This window comes from Petromyzon marinus, chromosome 65, assembly GCF_048934315.1.
Source record: "Petromyzon marinus isolate PM22_M1 ecotype Great Lakes invasive population chromosome 65, UKy_Petmar_22M1.pri1.0, whole genome shotgun sequence".
Lineage (NCBI taxonomy): Eukaryota > Metazoa > Chordata > Hyperoartia > Petromyzontiformes > Petromyzontidae > Petromyzon > Petromyzon marinus.
In genome coordinates this window covers 7,581,039-7,603,544 of record NC_133731.1, presented here as the reverse complement: position 1 = coordinate 7,603,544, position 22,506 = coordinate 7,581,039, and the positions used below count along the sequence as shown (strand labels likewise).

General features: G+C 51.1%; 1 protein-coding gene across 3 annotated transcripts in view; it reads left to right on the top strand.

Annotated features, from left to right (window-relative positions):
• Positions 1-22,506, top strand: part of LOC116956434 (pleckstrin homology domain-containing family A member 7-like) — a 222,609-nt gene that overhangs the window by 145,288 nt on the left and 54,815 nt on the right. The window lies entirely within an intron of this gene.

Sequence of the window (22,506 nt, the reverse complement as noted above, 5' to 3'; positions counted from 1 at the left end):
GCCACGTGCCTCGTTTCACGCGTCACAGCACAATTACCACTACACTGTCATATATTATATACTAACACTGTATTATATATTATATACTAACACTGTCATATATTATATACTAACACTGTATTATATATTATATACTAACACTGTCATATATTATATACTAACACTGTATTATATATTATATACTAACACTGTCAATATATTATATACTAACACTGTATTATATATTATATACTAACACTGTATTATATTATATACTAACACTGTATTATATATTATATACTAACACTGTCATGTATTATATACTAACACTGTATTATATTATATATTAACACTGTATGATATTATATACTAACACTGTATTATATATTATATACTAACACTGTATTATATTATATACTAACACTGTATTATATATTATATACTAACACTGTCATGTATTATATACTAACACTGTATTATATTATATATTAACACTGTATGATATTATATGCTAACACTGTATTATATATTATATACTAACACTGTATTATATTATATACTAACACTGTATTATATATTATATACTAACACTGTCATATATTATATACTAACACTGTATTATATTATATAATTAACACTGTATGATATTATATGCTAACACTGTATTATATATTATATACTAACACTGTCATATATTATATACTAACACTGTATTATATTATATATTAACACTGTATTATATTATATACTAACACTGTATTATATATTATATATTAACACTGTATTATATTATATACTAAACACTGTCATATATTATATACTAACACTGTATTATATATTATATACTAACACTGTATTATATATTATATACTAACACTGTATTATATATTATATATTAACACTATTATATTATATACTAACACTGTATTATATTATATACTAACACTGTCATATATTATATACTAACACTGTATTATATATTATATACTAACACTGTATTATATTATATATTAACACTATATTATATTATATACTATCACTATATTATATATAATATACTAACACTGTATTATACTATATACTACACTGTCATATATTACTATTAACACTATATTATATATTACCATTAACACTGTATTATATATTACCATTAAAACTATTATATTATATACTAACACTATATATACTAACACTATATATACTAACACTATATTATATACTACTACACTGTCATATACTATCACTACACTATATTATATTATATACTAACACTATATTATATTATATACTATCACTATATTATATACTAACACTATATTATATTATATACCACTATATTATATACTACTAACACTATATTATATACCACTATATTATATACTACTAACACTATATTATATACTAACACTATATTATATTATATACTAACACTATATTATATACCACTATATTATATACTACTAACACTATTATATACCACTACACTGGCATATACTACTGGCATATACTATCACTACACTATATACTACTAACACTATATTATATACTAACACTATATTATATTATATACTAACACTATATTATATACCACTATATTATATACTACTAACACTATTATATACCACTACACTGGCATATACTACTGGCATATACTATCACTACACTATATTATATTATATACTAACACTATATTATATACTAAAACTATATTATATTATATACCACTATATTATATACTACTAACACTATATTATATACTAACACTATATTATATTATATACTAACACTATATTATATTATATACCACTAACACTGTCATATACTATCACTACACTATATTATATACCACTATATTATATACTACTACTACTACACTATATTATATTATATACTAACACTATATTATATACCACTATATTATAATATATACCACTAACACTATATTATATACCACTAACACTATATTATATACTACCACTACACTATATTATATTATATACTACCACTATATTATATACTACTACTACACTATATTATATTATATACCACTAACACTATTATATACTACTACTGCACTATATTATATACTAACACTACACTATATTATATACTACCACTAACACTATATTATATACTACTACTACACTATATTATATTATATACCACTAACACTATATTATATACTACTACACTATATTATATACTACCACTACACTCATATAATACCACTAACACTATATTATATACTAACACTGTCATATACTACCACTAACACTATATTATATACCACTAACACTATATTATATACCACTAACGCCGTGTTAAATACCACTAACACTATATTATATACCACTAACACTATATTATATACCACTAACGCCGTGTTAAATACCACTAACACTATATTATATACCACTAACACTATATTATACACCACTAACGCCGTGTTAAATACCACTAACACTATATTATATACCACTAACACTATATTATACACCACTAACGCCGTGTTAAATACCACTAACACTATATTATATACCACTAACACTATATTATACACCACTAACGCCGTGTTAAATACCACTATGTTCAGTTCTTAAGCGTTGTCTGTGGGCAGCTGGCACAGTGGTGTGAGCACCGTGGTCTCAGCCCACCGGACTGGCGACCCAGACGCTGGTTTGGGGGTAGGGGGTCTGGGGGTAGGGGGTCTGGGGGTAGGGGGCTTGGGGGTAGGGGGCCTGGGGGTAGGGGGCCTGGGGGTAGGGGGGCCTGGGGGTAGGGGGGCCTGGGGGTAGGGGGCCTGGGGGTAGGGGGCCTGGGGGTAAGGGGCCTGGGGGTGACATTTCTAAAATCTCCCGGGCGCCCTGTCCACCCAGAGCCAAACCACCTCGATTAAAGTGACGAACCAGGAGGATTTCTCCACGAATCTGGCTGTCCGCCTGATGAAGCTGGTTGTGATTTACTGGCGAAATGTCTGACTCGCATCGTAAATGTTGTGACTTGGGTCTCCACCACACCGGTGTGCTGTACTAGTATACTACACTATACACTACTATACACTACACTATACACTACTATACACTATACACTAGTGCTGTACTAGTGACGAATTGGCCACGTTCTGTTTACGTGACAACCCTTACTAGTTGGCTGTGTCGCGTGGTGCCCAGTTTAACGACACAACATTTATATATTTACGCGATCTGACCAATAAAACCTCCGTTATGGATGACATTGGTCTCGAAAGCCCGACCACGTGTTTAACGGAACCAAATTAGTGAAATGGTTTTATTGGGAAGCTGCGGTGGCTATGAGATGTTGACTACCTCTTTAGGTATACAGGAGGTCGTGGGTTCGATCCCCAAGCCGACGCCTGCTGCTGCTGCTGTATATTTGGAGTTTACGTGTCTCTCTCTCTCTCATCATCATTACGATGGCTAGGAGATGTTGACTACCTCGCCTGGTGCGCAGGGGGTCGTGGTTTCAATCCCGACCCTGACGACGCCTGCTGCTGTATATTTGGAGTTTGCGTGTCTCTCTCTCTCATCATCATCATTAGCACGGTGGCTAGGAGATGTTAACTCTCTCGCCTGGTCTACAGGAGGTCGTGGGTTCGATCGCCAAGCCGACGTCTGCTGCTGTATATTTGGAGTTTGCGTATCTCTCTCTCCCCGTTGTTGCGTGGATTTGTTTCCGGGTCCTCCGGTTCCCCCCCCCCCCCCCCCCCCCCAGAATCAACTTCACGCGTTGCGTTTAGAGTGGTTGGCTGCTGCTTTTACGTTTCCACACGATGATGATGGTCGGCCACTTGTTTGAACTATCATTTGTGATCGCCAGGTGGCTTCTGAAGAATATCAGCTCTACAGCTCAGTGCGGCCTTACCTGGTAAATCAATTTTATTTATTGAATCTCTACCCAGAATCGTGAAGATGCATCCAACAGGGTCTGCATCTTCTCGATCTCCCTGTCTGTACACGACATCGATATGTCAATTCATTAGCGTTGATGAGTTCCACGTTCATATTGATCATCAGTACATCAAAGCCTCTTCCTCGTTCCTCCTCCTCTAGCCACTGCCCCTGAGTGAGTCGTATTGAACCACACGTCGATCTATTGCAAGGTGCAGTGCGGTGGTCGATGCCGGAGCGTGCGTTGGCAAGGGGTCTGGATCGAGTTCCACGTTCATTTTGTGTCAGCGCGTGGAAGAGTTCAAGAGACGGGCGAGTGGGTTGGTGAGTGGGATGGGTGGGTGGGTTGGTGAGTGGGTTAATGGGTGGGTGGGTGAATGGGTTGGTGAGCGAGTGAGTTCAAGTTTAAAGTTAATTTTGTGTAACCAGCTCAAGAGAGTCCCATTGGCAAGAGTAACTTGGGTAAATGAGCGGGTGTGTAGGTTAGTGAGTGAGTTGGTGAGTGGGTGGTTGGGTGGGTGAATGAGTGGATGGATGGGTGGATGAGTGGGTGAGTGAGTTAGTGGGTGAGTGAGTTAGTGGGTGAGTAGGTGAGCTAGTGGGTGAGTTCGTGGGTGAGTAGGTGAGCTAGTGGGTGAGTGAGTTAGTGGTTGAGTGAGTTAGTGATTGAGTAGGTGACTAGTAGGTGAGTGAGTTAGTGGGTGAGTAGGTGAGCTAGTGGGTGAGTAGGTGAGTTAGTCGTTGAGTGAGTTAGTGGGTGAGTAGGTGACTAGTGGGTGAGTGAGTTAGTGGGTGAGTAGGTGAGCTAGTGGGTGAGTAGGTGAGTTAGTCGTTGAGTGAGTTAGTGGGTGAGTAGGTGAGCTAGTGGGTGAGTGAGCTAGTGGGTGAGTAGGTGAGTTAGTCGTTGAGTGAGTTAGTGGGTGAGTAGGTGAGCTAGTGGGTAGGTGAGTGGGTGAGTGAGTCGGTGAGTGAGCTAGTGGATGAGTGAGTTAGTGATTGAGTGAGTTCGTGGTTGAGTAGGTGAGCTAGTGGGTGAGTGAGTTAGTGGGTGAGTGAGTTAGTGGTTGAGTGAGCTAATGGGTGAGTGAGTTAGTGGTTGAGTGAGTTAGTGGGTGAGTGAGTTAGTGGGTGAGTAGGTGAGCTAGTGGGTGAGTGAGTTAGTGGATGAGTGAGTTAGTGGTTGAGTGAGTTAGTAGGTGAGTAGGTGAGCTAGTGGGTGAGTAGGTGAGTTAGTGGGTGAGTAGGTGAGTTAGTGGGTGAGTAGGTGAGTTAGTGGGTGAGTAGGTGATCTAGTGGATGAGTGAGTTAGTGGTTGAGTGAGTTAGTGGGTGAGTAGGTGAGCTAGTGGGTGAGTAAGTGAGTTAGTGGGTGAGTAGGTGAGCTAGTGGGTGAGTAGGTGAGTTAGTGGGTAAGTGAGTTAGTGGGTGAGTGAGTTAGTGGGCGAGTGCAATTTTAAAACGCGCACAGTGTATCGGGGACATCTTCTGGCGTGCAAGTTGTGTGGCCGTGCATCGCGAGCCCCACGGCTCCCCGCTTCTGCGGGGTGATTTTAGTATTCTCTGTTAAAAAAAAAGTTTATTTTCAAAAAAAGGTTACTCTCTGGCCATGCGGAGATTGGCGAATGTTATTTTGACATCTCATCTGATCTCTTGGAATGCGGATAAGGGGGGCTGTCCCCCCTCCCTTCCTCCCCCCCTCCCTCACCTGCCCCCTCCTGGGCCCCCCACCTGACGATGTCGCATCCTGATAGGCGACGCGGAGAACTGGCCCGGCCTGACTGACCAGACCCACCGGCGGGAGGTGGTCGCCACACTCCCGGCGCCGCCACCCTCCCGTCATCACTTCCTGACAGAGGCAATGTCACTGACGCCCGTGCTGGGCACGCGGTCTGTACCAGACACCGACTCTTTAGTCTCAACCACCACCACACTGCAGGTTACAACCACGCACTGGCCCACTCCGCTCGCTCGCTCACTCGCCCACTCACTCGCTGACTCGCCCACTCACTCGCTGACTCGCCCACTCGCCCATTCACCCACCCACCCACTTGCCCACTCACCCACTCACTCCCTCGCCCACTCACCGGTCCACTCACTCACCCACTCACCGGTCCACTCACTCACCCGTCCACTCACCCGTCCACTCACCCATCCGCCCACTCACTCGCCCACTCAATCACCCGTCCACTCACTCGCCCATTCACCCACCCACTCACTCGCCCACTCACTCGCCCACTCACCCGCCCAGCCAATAACCCATTCACCCGCCCAGCCAATAACCCACTCACCCATCCACTCACTCGCCCACTTACTCACCCGTCCACTCACTCACTCGCCCATTCACCCACCCACTCACTCGCCCACTCACCCACCCACTCACTCGCCCACTCACCCACCCACTCACTCGCCCACTCACCCACCCACTCACTCGCCCACTCACTCACCCGTCCACTCACTCACTCGCCCACTCACTCACTCGCCCACTCACTCACTCGCCCATTCACCCACCCACTCACTCGCCCACCCACTCACTCGCCCACTCACCCGCCCAGCCACTCACCCACCCACCATTTCACAACACTGCAGGTGACAACCACACACTAACTTACTGGCCCACTCACCACACTGCAGGTCACCTCACCCCTCTCTCTCTGCCTCTTCCCTCACACTGCTCCACTCTGGAATCCCCTCCTCCCATAATCACCACCACCATCACCATCGTCTCTTCTCTCCCCAAGCTAGTACAGCAAACAACAACAAGAACCTCGCTCAATTCAACAAACGTGTGACACCCGTATTGTCTATTACAACCTAGATGGTGCTGCTTGTTGCTGGCCGTTGGGCGGTTTGGGCCCTGTGCTGTCTGTGAATGTGGAGCAGTGGCTGGCCACTAAACCACCCCATCGTTCCCCCCCAGTTCCGGCCTTCCTTCGTCGGCAGTGCTGCTTACTCACGACTAGCAGCACTTGCCCCAACACTCGGTCGAAGGCTACACGAGAGCGGGGGGGGGGGGCTTTGTCTTTGTGCTCTTCTAATCCAGCCACATGGGTTGGATTCCTGATTGAAGTCCAACAACAGCAGTGGCAGAGCAAACAATATCTGACCTAAAGCCAGTGCCGTCCCCTAGGTTGACTTAGCCTCAAATACAGTCTGGTGGTGGTGGTGGTGGTGCACGAACAGACAACAACAACAACTCTTACACATTAATCAATAAAACAAATAATAATAATAATAGACAAAGTGCAATATTTCGGGAAACATTGCAACGTGTAAAACCGGCGACGTTTCGAGCGACGGCCCTTGTTCGTGCATTCCATCAGCGTGTGTTCGTGAACACCCTTTGGCATTGCGGGGAGACAAAGGCGGTCGGGCGCGCGTTGTTCACGGAGGGTGTATTGTGCGGGCGGCGCCCCGGGGCTTTGCGGATGTGGGCGCGAGATGTCCCTGCTGTTCAACTCACAAAATACCCTTCGAAATTTTCGAAAAATCCCGTGGGGAAATGTTTTTCTTTTTTAAACCCCCCTCCCCCCCACCCCCCCCGCGCAAAGAACTTGGGACTTTTTGGGTGGCCGGCCCAAAAGGGACGGAGGCTTTGAAACCGGCTGGGTTGGGGGGTTGGTGGGGCGGCGGGGAGATGGGTTTGGGAGCGGGAGTGGCGGCGCAACGGTTAGCGCGCCGCGCGACAAACCCCGGCCAAACCGCTCACGGCCACCGGCAGGCGGCGAGCGTTCGAACTGAAGCCGTTCTGGGGCCTCCCACTAGGTCGACTCGGCCTCGGGTGAGCAGCTGGGTGCGTAGTAAACATCGCTCGCCACTGGGGAGACAAAGGCGGCCGGGCGCGGTGTTATTGGCCACCCAACCACCCCCCCCCCCACCCTCGCGGGCCTTCATAGGCGTCGCTACGAACAGCGCCTGCCCCAACAGTCTGTGAAAGGTTACCTCTAGGGGGGTGGATCTTTGTCTTTGATGATGATGATAGGGTTGGTGGTCGTGGTGATGGTGGTGATGATGATGATAGGGTTGGTGGTCGTGGTGGTGGTGATGATGATGAGAGGGGAGGAGAGAGAGGGGCGAAAGAGAGGAAAGAGAGAGGAGAGAGGAGAGATAGATGCCCTGCCCTGCATCTCTCCGGAGAGGCCTCTCTGGAGGCAACTCTACTCCAGCCCGACGTACAACCGCATCGGCGACCTCAGCTAGAGCATCGCCCACGGCACCGTCACCACCAACGCCTCCCTGGCGCGCTTCACCGACACGTCCCCGGAGTGCCGGTTCTGCGGTAAAGTGGAGACGGTGGCGCACCAATACGTGGAGTGCAAGAGCCTGGACTCGCTGTTCAAGGTCCTGAGAAACATCCTCCTAAGGTGGTTCAGCTTCCACTTCTCCCCGACGGTCCTCATCTTTGGATACCCGAAGGGCGACGGACCCCAACATCTTCAGGGGCCGGTCAACGTGCTCTTCGGCTACGCCAAGCTCGCCGTGTACAGGGCGAGGAAGGTGGCCCTGGAGGGGCAACGTCCAGCCAGCAGCCTGGGCATCTTCCGCGCTCTGGTCGGAGCCAGGGTGTGTGGGCCGGAGTTCCGCCACGCGCGGCTGACCCACGCCGTGCCGGCCTTCAAGGAGCAGTGGGCGCTGGAGGAGGCCGTGTGCTCGGTGGCAGATGACGGTAGAGAGCTCTGCGTGCAGATTGTGAGCTGCCCGTCGGAGGCCGTAGGACTGCGAAGAATGGCTGGGTGCGGATGCAGCACTTGTCGTAGTTTATTTTTTTAAAGAAATATGTACATATAAAACAGGGGGAACACAGACATAGAGTAGGGAGAGGGGTGTAGAGAGAGGGGGTAGAGAGAGAGAGGGAAGGGGTAAGAAGGAGGGGAGCAGAGAGTGAAATCTTTTGTGAAATCTTTCATTTAAAAAGGGGGGGGGGCACTCTCTGTGTGCAGAGGGTGCAGCACACAGAGGGTGCAGAGGATGCAGAGAGTGCAGCACGCAGAGGGTGCAGCACGCAGAGGGTGCAGCACGCAGAGAGTGCAGCACGCAGAGGGTACAGCACACAGAGGGTGCAGCACACAGAGGGTGCAGCACGCAGAGAGTGCAGCACACAGAGGGTGCAGCACACAGAGGGTGCAGCACACAGAGAGTACAGCACACACAGAGGGTGCAGCACACACACAGAGGGTGCAGCACACAGAGAGGGTGCACTGCCCCCTCCTGGGCTCGGCACAGAGCGCCCTCAGCCCTCTGTGCCCATCCCTTTGATTCCTGCACACAGGGGACACGTGAGTCTATGGGTCTCTGTGTGAGTCTATGGGTCTCTGTGTGAGTCTATGGGTCTCTGTGTGAGTCTATGGGTGTCTGTGTGAGTCTACGGGTCTCTGTGTGAGTCTATGGGTCTATGTGTGAGTCTATGGGTCTCTGTGTGAGTCTATGGGTCTCTGTGTGAGTCTATGGGTCTCTGTGTGAGTCTACGGGTGTCTGTGTGAGTCTATGGGTCTCTGTGTGAGTCTACGGGTGTCTGTGTGAGTCTATGGGTCTCTGTGCGAGTCTATGGGTCTCTGTGCGAGTCTATGGGTGTCTGTGTGAGTCTATGGGTCTCTGTGTGATTCTACGGGTGTCTGTGTGAGTCTATGGGTCTCTGTGCGACTCTATGGGTCTCTGTGCGAGTCTATGGGTGTCTGTGTGAGTCTATGGGTCTATGTGTGAGTCTATGGCTCTCTGTGTGAGTCTATGGGTCTCTGTGTGAGTCTATGGGTCTCTGTGTGAGTCTATGGGTCTCTGTGTGAGTCTATGGGTCTCTGTGTGAGTCTATGGGTCTCTGTGTGAGTCTATGGGGCTCTGTGTGAGTCTACAGGTGTCTGTGTGAGTCTACGGGTGTCTGTGTGAGTCTACGGGTGTCTGTGTGAGTCTACGGGTGTCTGTGCGAGTCTACGGGTGTCTGTGCGAGTCTACGGGTGTCTGTGTGAGTCTACGGGTGTCTGTGTGAGTCTACGGGTGTCTGTGTGAGTCTACGGGTGTCTGTGTGAGTCTACGGGTGTCTGTGTGAGTCTACGGGTGTCTGTGCGAGTCTACGGGTGTCTGTGCGAGTCTACGGGTGTCTGTGTGAGTCTACGGGTGTCTGTGTGAGTCTACGGGTGTCTGTGTGAGTCTACGGTGTCTGTGTGAGTCTACGGGTGTCTGTGTGAGTCTACGGGTGTCTGTGTGAGTCTACGGGTGTCTGTGTGAGTCTACGGGTGTCTGTGTGGGTCTACGGTGTCTGTGTGAGTCTACGGGTGTCTGTGTGAGTCTACGGGTGTCTGTGTGAGTCTACGGGTGTCTGTGTGAGTCTACGGGTGTCTGTGTGAGTCTACGGGTGTCTGTGTGAGTCTACGGTGTCTGTGTGAGTCTACGGGTGTCTGTGTGAGTCTACGGGTGTCTGTGTGAGTCTACGGGTGTCTGTGTGAGTCTACGGGTGCCTGTGTGAGTCTACGGGTGTCTGTGTGAGTCTACGGGTGTCTGTGTGAGTCTACGGGTGTCTGTGTGAGTCTACGGGTGTCTGTGTGAGTCTACGGGTGTCTGTGCGAGTCTACGGGTCTCTGTGTGAGTCTACGGGTGTCTGTGTCAGTCTACGGGTGTCTGTGTGAGTCTACGGGTGTCTGTGTGAGTCTACGGGTCTCTGTGTGAGTCTGTGGGTCTCTGTGTGAGTCTACGGGTGTCTGTGCGAGTCTACTGGTGTCTGTGCGAGTCTACGGGTGTCTGTGCGAGTCTACGGGTGTCTGTGCGAGTCTACGGGTGTCTGTGCGAGTCTACGGGTGTCTGTGCGAGTCTACGGGTGTCTGTGCGAGTCTACGGGTGTCTGTGCGAGTCTACGGGTGTCTGTGCGAGTCTACGGGTGTCTGTGCGTGTCTACGGGTGTCTGTGCGAGTCTACGGGTGTCTGTGCGAGTCTACGGGTGTCTGTGCGAGTCTACGGGTGTCTGTGCGAGTCTACGGGTGTCTGTGCGAGTCTACGGGTGTCTGTGCGAGTCTACGGGTGTCGGTCGACGGGTGTCTGTGTGAGTCTGTGGATGTCTGGCGGTAGCAGGAGTTTCTTTGTACCGAGATCCCCTGCTCGTGGCGATGTGTCCAACTTTATATCATCACACAGGGGACCTTTCACGGTTCTGACAACAGACCTGGTGCTGACTGATAGATGAGTCAGGGTTTGGTCTGCAGTGGAAAAGGCGTGCAACGCTACCACCCACCCACTCACCCACTCACTCACTCATTCACCGACTCATCTACCCACCTACTCACCCACCCACTCACGCACCCACCCACTCACTCACCTGTTCACCCGCTCACCCACTCACTCACTCACCCACCCACTCACCCACTCACTCACCCACCCACTCACTCACCCACCCACTCACTCACCCACCCACTCACTCACTCACCCACTCACCCACTCACTCACTCACCCACCCACTCACTCACTCATTCACCCACTCATCTACCCACCTACTCACCCACCCACTCACGCACCCACCCACTCACTCACCTGTTCACCCGCTCACCCACTCACCCACCCACCCACTCACCCACTCACTCACCCACCCACTCACTCACTCACTCACCCACCCACCCGCTCACTCACTCACTCACCCACTCACTCACTCACCCACCCACCCACCCACTCACTCACCCACGCACTCACCCACCCACGCACTCACCCACCCACGCACTCACCCACCCACTCACCCACCCACTCACTCACCTATTCACCCGCTCACCCACTCACTCACTCACCCACTGACCCACCCACTCACTCGCCCACTCACTCGCCCACTCAACCACCCACTCACTCACCCACTCACCCGCTCACCCACTCACTCACCCACTCACTGACCCACTCACTCACCCATTCACCCGCTCACCCACTCACTCATCCACTCACTCATCCGCTCACCCACTCACCCACCCACTCACTCACCTGTTTACCCGCTCACCCACTCACTCACCTGTTTACCCGCTCACCCACTCACTCACGCACCCACCCACTCACTCACCCACTGACCCACCCACTCACTCGCCCACTCACTCGCCCACTCAACTACCCACTCACTCACCCACTCACCCAACCACTCACCCACTCACCCACTCACTCACCCACTCACCCACCCACCCACTCACTCACCCACCTACCCACTCACCCACTCACTCACCCACTCACTCACCCACCCACCTACCCACTCACCCACTCACTCACCCATTCACCCGCTCACCCACTCACTCACTCAACCACTCATCCACCCACCCACCCCCCCCCCCCCCCCCCACGGGCCTATACCACCTGTCGCGCAGACCCCCGCGTGTCACATTGATGGCGCCAATGGCCTAAATTGTTACATACCGAATGTCCTCAATTGTTATCATCGTTATTAGGTGGCATAACCTGCAATTCCACTCTCATATTGAGTCTCTGACCTTCACTTAACCGGGCGATACAGCGACGATAGCCAGGACGCCTCACTTTGATCAGCTCCAGAGGCCCTCCCTGCACCCTCCACCCTCTTCCAGGATGTGTGACCTTTTTTCTGAAGTCTCTCTCGCCCTTTCATCTCTCGTCGCAGCGATTCCTCCGACGTTGTCTCTATGCGTGTGGTTTTTGTCGTGGGGAGCGGTGGTGTAGCAGGTCAGCGCTACGCTGCGCTTACGAACCCGGCGACGACCCGAGTACGATTCCCGCTCACGGCCAACACGGGTGACGATTATCTGAAACCGGTCCTGGACCTCCCCTAGGTTGACTCAGCCTTAATTTAGTACCTGGTGCGTAGTGCAGTAAACATCGCCACTGGGAAGACAAAGGCGGCCGGGCGTGGTGCTGGCCACCCACCCCCATCGTGTGCCGTGCCGGCCTTCATAGGTGCTCGCTAACAGCACTTGCCCCGACAGTCTGCTCAGGCTATACGGGGGATCTTTGTCTTTGTAAGTGTATGGTGCATCTGTCGGTCAACCTAGGTCTTTCCATTGGGTCTGTCTCGTGACCTCCTGTCAGCAGCGAGCCTTCGACACTTCACGTGGCCTCAAAGTGCACCTAGCCTGGCACAAGCGCCGTGGCCAAATGCCCGCCACTTCGTGGCGCGTGGCGGCTGTTGTACACGTGCGTGTGTGTGTACTGGGCAGTTGGAGGTAGTCGCCCTCCAACAACAACGGAGGGCGGAGGAGCGACGCTCACAACAACGAGCGGAGCGCCGGGTGGCTAAAGCGCAGCAGGTTGGCACAGGTGGTGCATCAGCCACTCATCTCAGTCGACTCGTGGCACTTGCTGGGTCTGCCCCGTGACCTCCTGCCGGCGGGCGTTCGACACTCCACGTGGCCTCAAGGTGCACATAGCCTGGCACAAGCGTCGTGGTGGCGTCACCGCCACTTAGTGGCGAATGGCGGTTGTTGTTGTTGTTGTGGTGGTTGTTGTTGTTGTCGTGGCTGTGTGAGTGCAAGCGCGGTTGACGCTTCGCCGCGCTCCGAACCCGACGACCCGAGCCTCAATCCCCGCTCAGACCTTAATAGGGGCCCAACCCAGGGTCGACTCATCGCTTAGCACGACTTAGCCGGTGCAGTGCAACGGGGATACAAAGGCGGCCGGGTGCGGGATCTGGGCACGCTCACCTCCGCGTGCGCCGTGCCGGCTGTGACGGCCGCCCGTTTGTAGCAGCGACGGTGGCCGTCGGTGGCCACGCAGCGGGGGGGGTCTCTGTCCCTCGTATCTCGCCGTTACACTTTTTGACTTATTCTTCAACTTCAAAAAGCTTCCTCCAATTTAATAAATAACTCGGCCACGTGCACAGTCACGAGAAACACATGCGTGCCTAAGGTGTGTGCGCGCGTGCGTGTGTGTGCACGCGCGTGCGTGCGTGTGCACATGCGTGTGTGTGTGGGGAGCGGTGGTGTCGCGGTTAGCGCTACGCTGCGCTACGAACCCGGAGACCCGGGTTCGATTCTCGCTCATGGCCACCGACGCCAGTGACGATTATCTGAACAGGTACCTGGGCCTCCCCTAGGTCGACTCAGCCTCAAACGAGCACCTGTTGCGGTGTGTAGACATCGCCACCGGGGAGACAAAGGCGGCCGGGTGTGGTGTTGGCCACTCCACCCCCTCGTGTGCCACAGTGCCGGCTTTCATAGGTGCTGCTACTCGCTAACAGCACTTGCCTCTACAGTCTGTTAAGGCTATACGGGGGATCTGTGTCTTTGTGCGTGTGTGTGCGTGTGTGTGTCAAGCTGACCTGGGCCTCCCCTAGGTCGTCTCAGCCTTAAATGAATACCTCCCTGCGGTGGCGTGGCAATGTAAACCAGAAGTGGGGGGAAGACAAAGGCGGCTGGGGCAGGGCTACGTGTATGCCGCGCAGACCTTAATAGGTGCTCGCTGACTTTGGCTGTGTCAGTCTGTGAGTATGCACGCTGAACTTCTTTCGCACCGTACGTAACCAACCGCGCTGATCGGAGGTGCGTGTGTGTGTGTCATACAGCACGCTGCGCTGTGTGTACCCTTTCACAAAGACAAATATCCCCCGTGTAGCCTCGATGGACTTTTGGGGCAAGTGCGCCTGTGAAGAAGGTCGGCACGGCGCATGAGGGGCGGGGGTGGGGTGGGTATCACCACGCCCGGCTGTACACACACGCACAGACACACACACACGGGCACGCACAGGCACACACACGCGGACACGCACACACACACACGCGGACACGCACACACACACACGCGGACACGCACACACACACACGCGGACACGCACACACACAGGGCACGCACAGACACAGGGCACGCACAGACATACACACAAACGCGGGCACACACAGACACACACGGACAAAGATACACGCACAGACACACACACACACAGACACACACACGCAGGCACACACACACGTGGGCACACACACACGTGGGCACGCACAGACACACGCACAGACACACACACACACGCGCGTGTGCTCTTCTTCAAAGACTCTGTGAAGAATAATAATAGGAGCATGAAAAGCGGAGTCAAATGTTCAAACCGTAAAACGTTAGAGTGATGGTGTGCACATGTGTGTGCTCGCACATGTGCACACACACACGCACGCACACACGTGTGCGTGCGTGTGTGCGTGAAACAAAGGCGGCCGGGCGTGGTGCTGTCCACCTACCCCCCCCCCCCCTCGTGTGTCGTTCCGACCTTCATAGGTGCTACTCGCTAACAGCACTTGCCCCAACAGTCTGTCCAGGCTACAAGGGGGATCTTTGTCTCCTTAATAGGCATTGCTGCTGCTGCTACTCGCTAACAGCACTTGCCCCAACAGCCTGTTCAGGCTATACGGGGGGTCTTTGTCTTTGTCTCCTTAATAGGCATTGCTGCTGCTGCTACTCGCTAACAGCACTTGCCCCAACAGTCTGTTCAGGCTATACGGGGGATCTGTGTCGTTATCTACGTGTGGGGGAGTGATGGTGCAGTGGTTAGCGCACTTAGCCACGATCCCAGACAACCCGAGTTCGATTCCCGCTCACAGCCAACATCGGTGACGAATTATCTGCACCGATCCTGGGTCCTCCCCTAGATCGACTCAGCCTCAAATGAGTACCTGGTGCGGTGTGTAGTAAACATCACCACTGGGGAGACAAAGGCGGCCGGGCGTGGTGTTGGCCACCCCATCCCCTCGTGTGCCGTTCCGGCCTTCACAGGCGCTGCTACTCGCCAACAGCACTTGCCCCAACAGTCTGTTACAGGCTACACGGCGGATCTTTGTCTTTGTCTCACGCCTCCCCTTTTGCTCATCCCATTAACCTTCAGCTTCGCCCTGCGTGCGGTTAACGAGCGACCTCGATGTTGAAGTTAATTGCCGTGCTCCTCGTCTGTGTCTGAGATATCGGTGCTGGGGGAGGGAGATCAAATGAAGGTGGTGGCCAGTGGTGCGGTGGCTATGAGATGTTGACTACCTCGCCTGGTGCGCAGGAGGTCGTGGGTTCGATCCTAACCCTGTGACGCCTGCTGCTGTATGTTTGGAGTTTGTGTGTCTCTATCTCTCTCTCATCATCGTCACGATGGCTATGAGATGTTGACTACCTAGCCTGGTGCGCAGGAGGTCGTGGGTTCGATCCTAACCCTGTGACGCCTGCTGCTGTATGTTTGGAGTTTGTGTGTCTCTATCTCTCTCTCATCATCATCACGATGGCTAGGAGATGTTGACTACCTCGCCTGGTGCGCAGGAGGTCGTGGTTTCAATCATAACCCTGTGACGCCTGCTGCTGTATATTTGGAGTTTGCGTGTCTCTCTCTCTTTCTCTCCCCGTGGTCGCGTGGATTTGTCTTCGGGTCCTCCGGTTCCCCCTACAAATTTAGACTCAACGTGCCGCTTTAGAGTATTTGGCTGCTATCTATGTACCACGTGATATTGAGACTCAACGTGCCGCTTTACAGTATTTGGCTGCTATCTATTTACCACGTGATATTTAGCCAGTTGGTTGAGCCATCGCTTCTGAAGAAGACCTACATAGCTCAGTGGGGCCTTACCTGGTAAACTAAACAGAGTAATATTCTTGGTTCTTTCGGTAAAGCCACGTAGAAGGGAAACAATAAAATTATTTTATTGTTTTATCTTTTTATTATTTTATTGTTTCCCTTCTACGTGATTTTACCGAAAGAACCAAGAATATGAATCCCTGCAGTCACGAAAGCTTTAAATCAAAATTGAAAAAGCGTTAGTTTAAAATATCCTTACATTGGTGGAGTATATGTTGAACTTACTTCGCACCGTACGTGGGTAGCCAACCGTGCTAATCGGAGGTGCGATTGGTTGGCATGTGCCGTGGTGAAAGGAATCCCCCCCCCCCGCCTCCCCCCCCTCCTCGTGTGCAGCTGCACCGCCTGCACTCCGGGCAGCTCCGTCCCACAGGCGTGGCAGTGAGCCAAGGACTTCTCCAAATACCCTGAACCAAAGTGTGTGGCTGCACGATAGGATAATGAGCTCGTCATTTCCCTACTTAATTCAATAACTCTGCCGGGTTACAAGGCCCTGCGGATGGTGAAGCTGCGAAACGATGGGCGTGAGGATGGAATAGCTGTTAAGTCTTCAACATTCGATCTGAGAAACCTTTCGACGTTTCGGGCAACAGCCCTTCGGCATCGCGCGTGCGCTATGAACGCGTGGATATTTGTCGTGTGCACCGCTTGTCAACGCAGCAGCCGCAATGGCATCATCATCACCACCACCACCTCCACCACCATAATTAACTTTGGTTTAATTCTTACTTGGAATTACTCTTTGGTTCTTTCGGTAAAGTCACGTAGAAAGAAAATAAATTTAATAATAGAATACGACGTTTCGATTGCAACACAAGCAACCGTCATCAGGTAGAACTACATTTGAGAGAGAGACAAAACACTGACACGGAGACAAACAGACACACAGAGAGAGAGACAACACAGAGACACAGAGAGAGAACACAGAGACACACAGAGAGAGAGACAACACAGAGACACAGAGAGACACAGAGAGAGAACACAGAGACACACAGAGAGAGACAACACAGAGACACAGAGAGACAACACAGAGACACAGAGAGAGAGACAACACAGAGACACAGAGAGAGAGACAACACAGACACACAGAGAGAGACAACACAGAGACACACAGAGAGAGACAACACAGAGACACAGAGAGAGACAACACAGAGACACACAGAGACACACAGAGAGAGACAACACAGAGAGAGACACACAGAGAGAGACACACAGAGACACAGAGAGAGAAACACAACATACTTGGAAGTCCAGCGAAAGCAAATCGACGTTGAGAAACGCTGAAATGTACGTGACCATGTGGGAAGTTGATACCACTGTCACTTGACGATGCTTAACATGAATATGGCCAACTCATATTCTGTGGGTCTTTCGGTAAAGTCACGTTAATGGGTTCAAAGAAAATCACAAAAAAACTCCTGACGTTTCGATCGCAACGCAAGCGGCCTTCATCAGGATCGCTTGCGTTGCGATCGAAACGTCGTAGTTTTTTGTTATTTTCTTTGAACCCATCTAGGTGACTTTACCGAAAGACCCAGAGAATATGAATTCCTGCAGTCACGAAAGCTTTAGGTCACGATTTAATATGGCCAACGTTGATATGGTGTCTCGCGAATACACGCGTGTCGCAACCAATACAAACCACAATGCATCTCACAATTCGCGAAACGGTGGGGAGGGTGGGGTGGGCAGGAGGAATCCCTTCGGCCCATTGCTTTGGCGCGTCTTCAACGACCTCCATTTGTTCGGCGGCAATTGAATAAAGGGTGGTCTCATTTGTATGCAAATGAGGCGGTGTTAATTAAGCTCGCTTGGGCGTATCCCCCGAGGCGTCGTGGTGGGTCATCGCGTGACGCTTGCTGAGGGTCAGACGTGGGGGGGGGGGGGGACGAGAGCCACGCTACCCCAGACACACAAGGGTAAATGGTCAGTAGTTGAAGAGAGAGCATACACGTTGTGATTATTTTTATTTTTAGGAAGCGTTCCTGCTACATTTCTCTTTAGCCGTGGGTTAACTTTAGAAGTTAAACGATGGGCGGTAATATTTTAACAGCGGCAAAATGAAAAAGTATCGAAAAATTGTGAAATCTGGATGCAAAAATAATTGGCAATTCTTGATTTAAAAAAAGGTTTAAATCGAGAAATCTGGAGATAATATAGCAAAGAAAATCTACAGGAAATCGGAGACATTTGGTAAAACCTTGGGAAATCTGGAGAATATATCTTTAAAAATTTTTGGATACAGTCTGCGAAACCCCTGAGAAGTCTGGAGGGTCAAAAACAAAATCCCCGAGATATCCGAAAAAAAAATCGCTTCGAAAAATCTAGAGACATCTGTAGAAGGATCACACTCGTCCAAGACGTCCTTCCCAGTGGCTTCCACGTGTCCACGGCCTAGCAGGGTGGAGCCCCCAGTGAGTGAGAGACGATGTTCGCTGATGGCAGGAGAGTGGCATGGGGAGACGCAGAAACTTCGAGTTTTTCCACGGTAATTGATACCCCCAATAGGGAAAATTGTGGTAAAGGCATTAGGCTCAAGACAGTGCGCGCTGTTTAGAAGGAGTTCGGTATCCACACGGCAATTTCTTATGCCGGGGCAAAACCCAGCAAAAGTAGCTACATATGTAGTAGTAGCTACACATGTTGTAGCTACATGTTGTAGCTACTACGACACGTGTAGCTACACATCACTGAACCGGAATTGATAGCTTGAAAGCATTTAGCGCGGGGCCCTTGAAAGTGCAGGGCCCGTAGCTACTACATCGTCCCAGTAGCTTTCACGTGTCCACGTAGCTACTACATCTGTAGTAGCTACGGGCCCCGCACTTTGAAGGGCTGTAGTAGCTACTGAATCTGCAGTAGCTACATCTGTAGTGCGCATTGTTTAGGTGGCGTTTGGTAACGAGGGTCGTCGTCTCGTTATTGGCGAGCGACGATTGATTGATTGGCAGGCGGACGGGTACGCGTTGTGTCGGGAGTGTTTGGTCTTTTAGAAAAAATGTGGTCGTTCTTGTTGACGGTGCCGATGGGGGTATGAGCGAGTCGAAGTGTGCGCGGCGTTTAGGGAGCATTTGGTATAACAACGCTCTCGTCATTGTTACGTGGAGAGAGATTGGCACGTGGAGAGTGCGCGTTTTTTTAGAGAGAGTTCGGTAACAGCGTGGTACACGTGTGTGTGTGTACGTGTGTGTATACGTGTGTGTGTGTACACTGTGTGTATACGTGTGTGTGTACACGTGTGTGTGTGTACACCTGTGTGTGTGTGTGTACGCAGTACGTAACGGATACTTTAATGTTACAGTCGCTGAGCGTAGGCACAAAACGTCAAGCGAGCGGCCAGCAACTAACGGCAATGTCACAATGTAGTTCGGGTTAGATGTGTCTTGAATTGAGCCGAGGTCGTTGTTATAAGAACTTGGGGGGGGAGGGGAGTGGATTCCAGAGTAGATGTTTGTAAAAGGGCATTTGCGTGTTGCTTCGGGAGCGTTTGGGAGGGGGGTGGGTTACAGGTGTGCTTCGTGTATGGAGAGTATGATGCTCTGGGCAATAAACAATTTGTTTTAATTCGGGAGAGCGTGATAGGCGAGTGTGCGGCGTTTATGGAGCGCGGTTATCAATTTGCTCAAGTTTTTTGTCGCTTACTGATGACCCCTGTGGCCGTCAGTGTAAAAGAGCTTCATAGCTCCTCGGATTCCTCCTGCAGTCTACATGCAGATCGTGACTCTGCATCGGGAGGACTGGGGTGGTCATCCTCTCAATGCGCGGTGTTTCGGGAGTGCGTGGTGTTGGAGGTTTGTATAGCCGTCTTAAGTATCAGTGCGCGTTGTTTAGCGAGAGCCTGGTTACGAATTTTGTAATAGCGACTTGGGGGTGGTCAGCGCGAGTTAAGTGCGCGGTGTTTCGAGGTTGCGTGGTGTTTAACCTTAACGGTGTTGGAGGTTTGCATAGCCGTCTTAAGTAGTAGTGCGCGTTGTTTAGCGACAGCGTGGTTTAAGCAGTTTGTAGTTGCTAAGACTGTTGGGGGTGGGCGTGGCGGTCAGCGTGAGCGAGTGCGCGGCGTCTAGGAAGCGCGCGGTAAAGCAGCACGTGGTGTTCATCGATCGTGGTGTATCGCCTCTGCATTTGCGTATAGGTTCGTTATATGGCCTGTTATTAAAGTATTGTCGTGCGCGTTGTTTAGCGAGGTCGCAATAAGTGGTTTGTAAATAGCGAAAAGACTGTGGTGGGTGGGTAGGTGGGTCGGTGGTGGGTGGGTAGGTGGGTCGGTGGTAGGTGGGTAGGTGGGTTGGTGGTGGGTAGGTGGTGTGGGTGGGTTGGTGGTGGGTGGGTAGGTGGGGTGTGGGTTGGTGGTGGGTAGGTGGTGTGGGTGGGTAGGTGGGTTGGTGGTGGGTGGGTAGGTGGGTCGGTGGTGGGTGGGTAGGTGGGGTGTGGGTTGGTGGTGGGTAGGTGGTGTGGGTGGGTAGGTGGGTTGGTGGTGGGTGGGTAGGTGGGTCGGTGGTGGTGGGTAGGTGGGTTGGTGGGTAGGTGGGTTGGTGGGTAGGTGGGTTGGTGATGGGTGGGTAGGTGGGTTGGTGATGGGTGGGTTGGTGGTGGGTGGGTTGGTGGGTTGGTGGTGGTGGTGGGTAGGTGGTGTGGATGGGTAGGTGGTGGGTGGGTGGGTAGTTAGGTGGTGGGTTGGTGGTGGGTGGGTAGGTGGTGTGGGTGGGTTGGTCAGCGAGTGCGCGGCGTCTAGGAAGCGCGCGGTAGTCGGAGTGGCCGCCACGGCTCCTCCTGCACCCCCACGAGGAGTCTCTCGGCCCGTGAGCAGTGAGCGAGAGGGGGGGGGGTGACACGGGCTGGCGTGAGGGAGCAGGGAAGGAGGCCTCTCAACCCGGCTCCACACACACACAACACGCCACGCTCACACCACGTAGGGCCTGCCATGCACACACACACGGGGACAGGCACTGTGCACAAGAGAGGCGTGTTCTAATTACATACAGACAGACATACGGGAACACAGACACAGATTCCCCCCGACTTGATTGACTTTCTGGGGGCAGGTGCTGCTGGCTAGTGAGGCCGTACCCACGGTACAGTCGCATACAAACGCGATAGAGAGACCCACAGGCGTGTGCTACAGGCGGGGACACGCACAGGCACACGTACAGGCACACGTACACGGGGCGTGTACGCGCAAGTTTGAACATAGGTGTGCTGTGATTTCACACGGACACACGCGCACGTGATGTAATCACATACAGCCGTGCAACACGTACGGCTACTCTCCGCTTACGCCGGTACACACAGACCTACTGTCTTTACACACACACGTGGTCACACACCACACACACACACGTGGTCACACACACCACACACACACACGTGGTCACACACCACACACGTGGACATAAGTGAACACACGTGTGCGCGCGTGTACAGTCGCGTACACGCACGCACACTAATACACACGTGTACACTAATACAAGACACCTATGTACTGTATATACACAGACATATACTGTATACACACGTGTACACAAACACACCTATCTCCACACACGTGTACACAACAGACGTGCTCAAACACACGTGCACACACACGTGTACACAACACACGGCGTGTACACAACACACGCTTGCTCACACACGCGCCGTGTACACAACACACACGTCGTACACACACACACGCGGGTGTATATATATGGCAAGGTGGGCCCTGTGTTTACAAGTCCTGACGAGGAAGACGCCGAACGTCTCGCTGGGATTATAATCAAGATCTGACGACATTGCTGAGAGATTTACGCACGGTGCCGATGGTGAACGAGGATAAGAAGATCAACGTTTCGGAGGGGGGACCCTGCGGCAGCTGCGAAGAAGCGTTTCACAGTGCGAGCTGTTGGTCATATCCACTGCTGGATGAGAGAGGCCTCTGACAATTATGTTTTGGGGTGGCTGTGTGTTGTAGAATCCGCCGCCACCCGACGCGGCGGGGTCTGTGAGGAGTTTATTTAAAGCCACGACGTTTGCTTACACTCTCAAGTACGACGTTTCGCGAGCGATCCCAACAAAAGCGAAGCCTCCCGTCGGGGCGATTTGCCCGAATTGCGTTTGACCATACTTCACCATC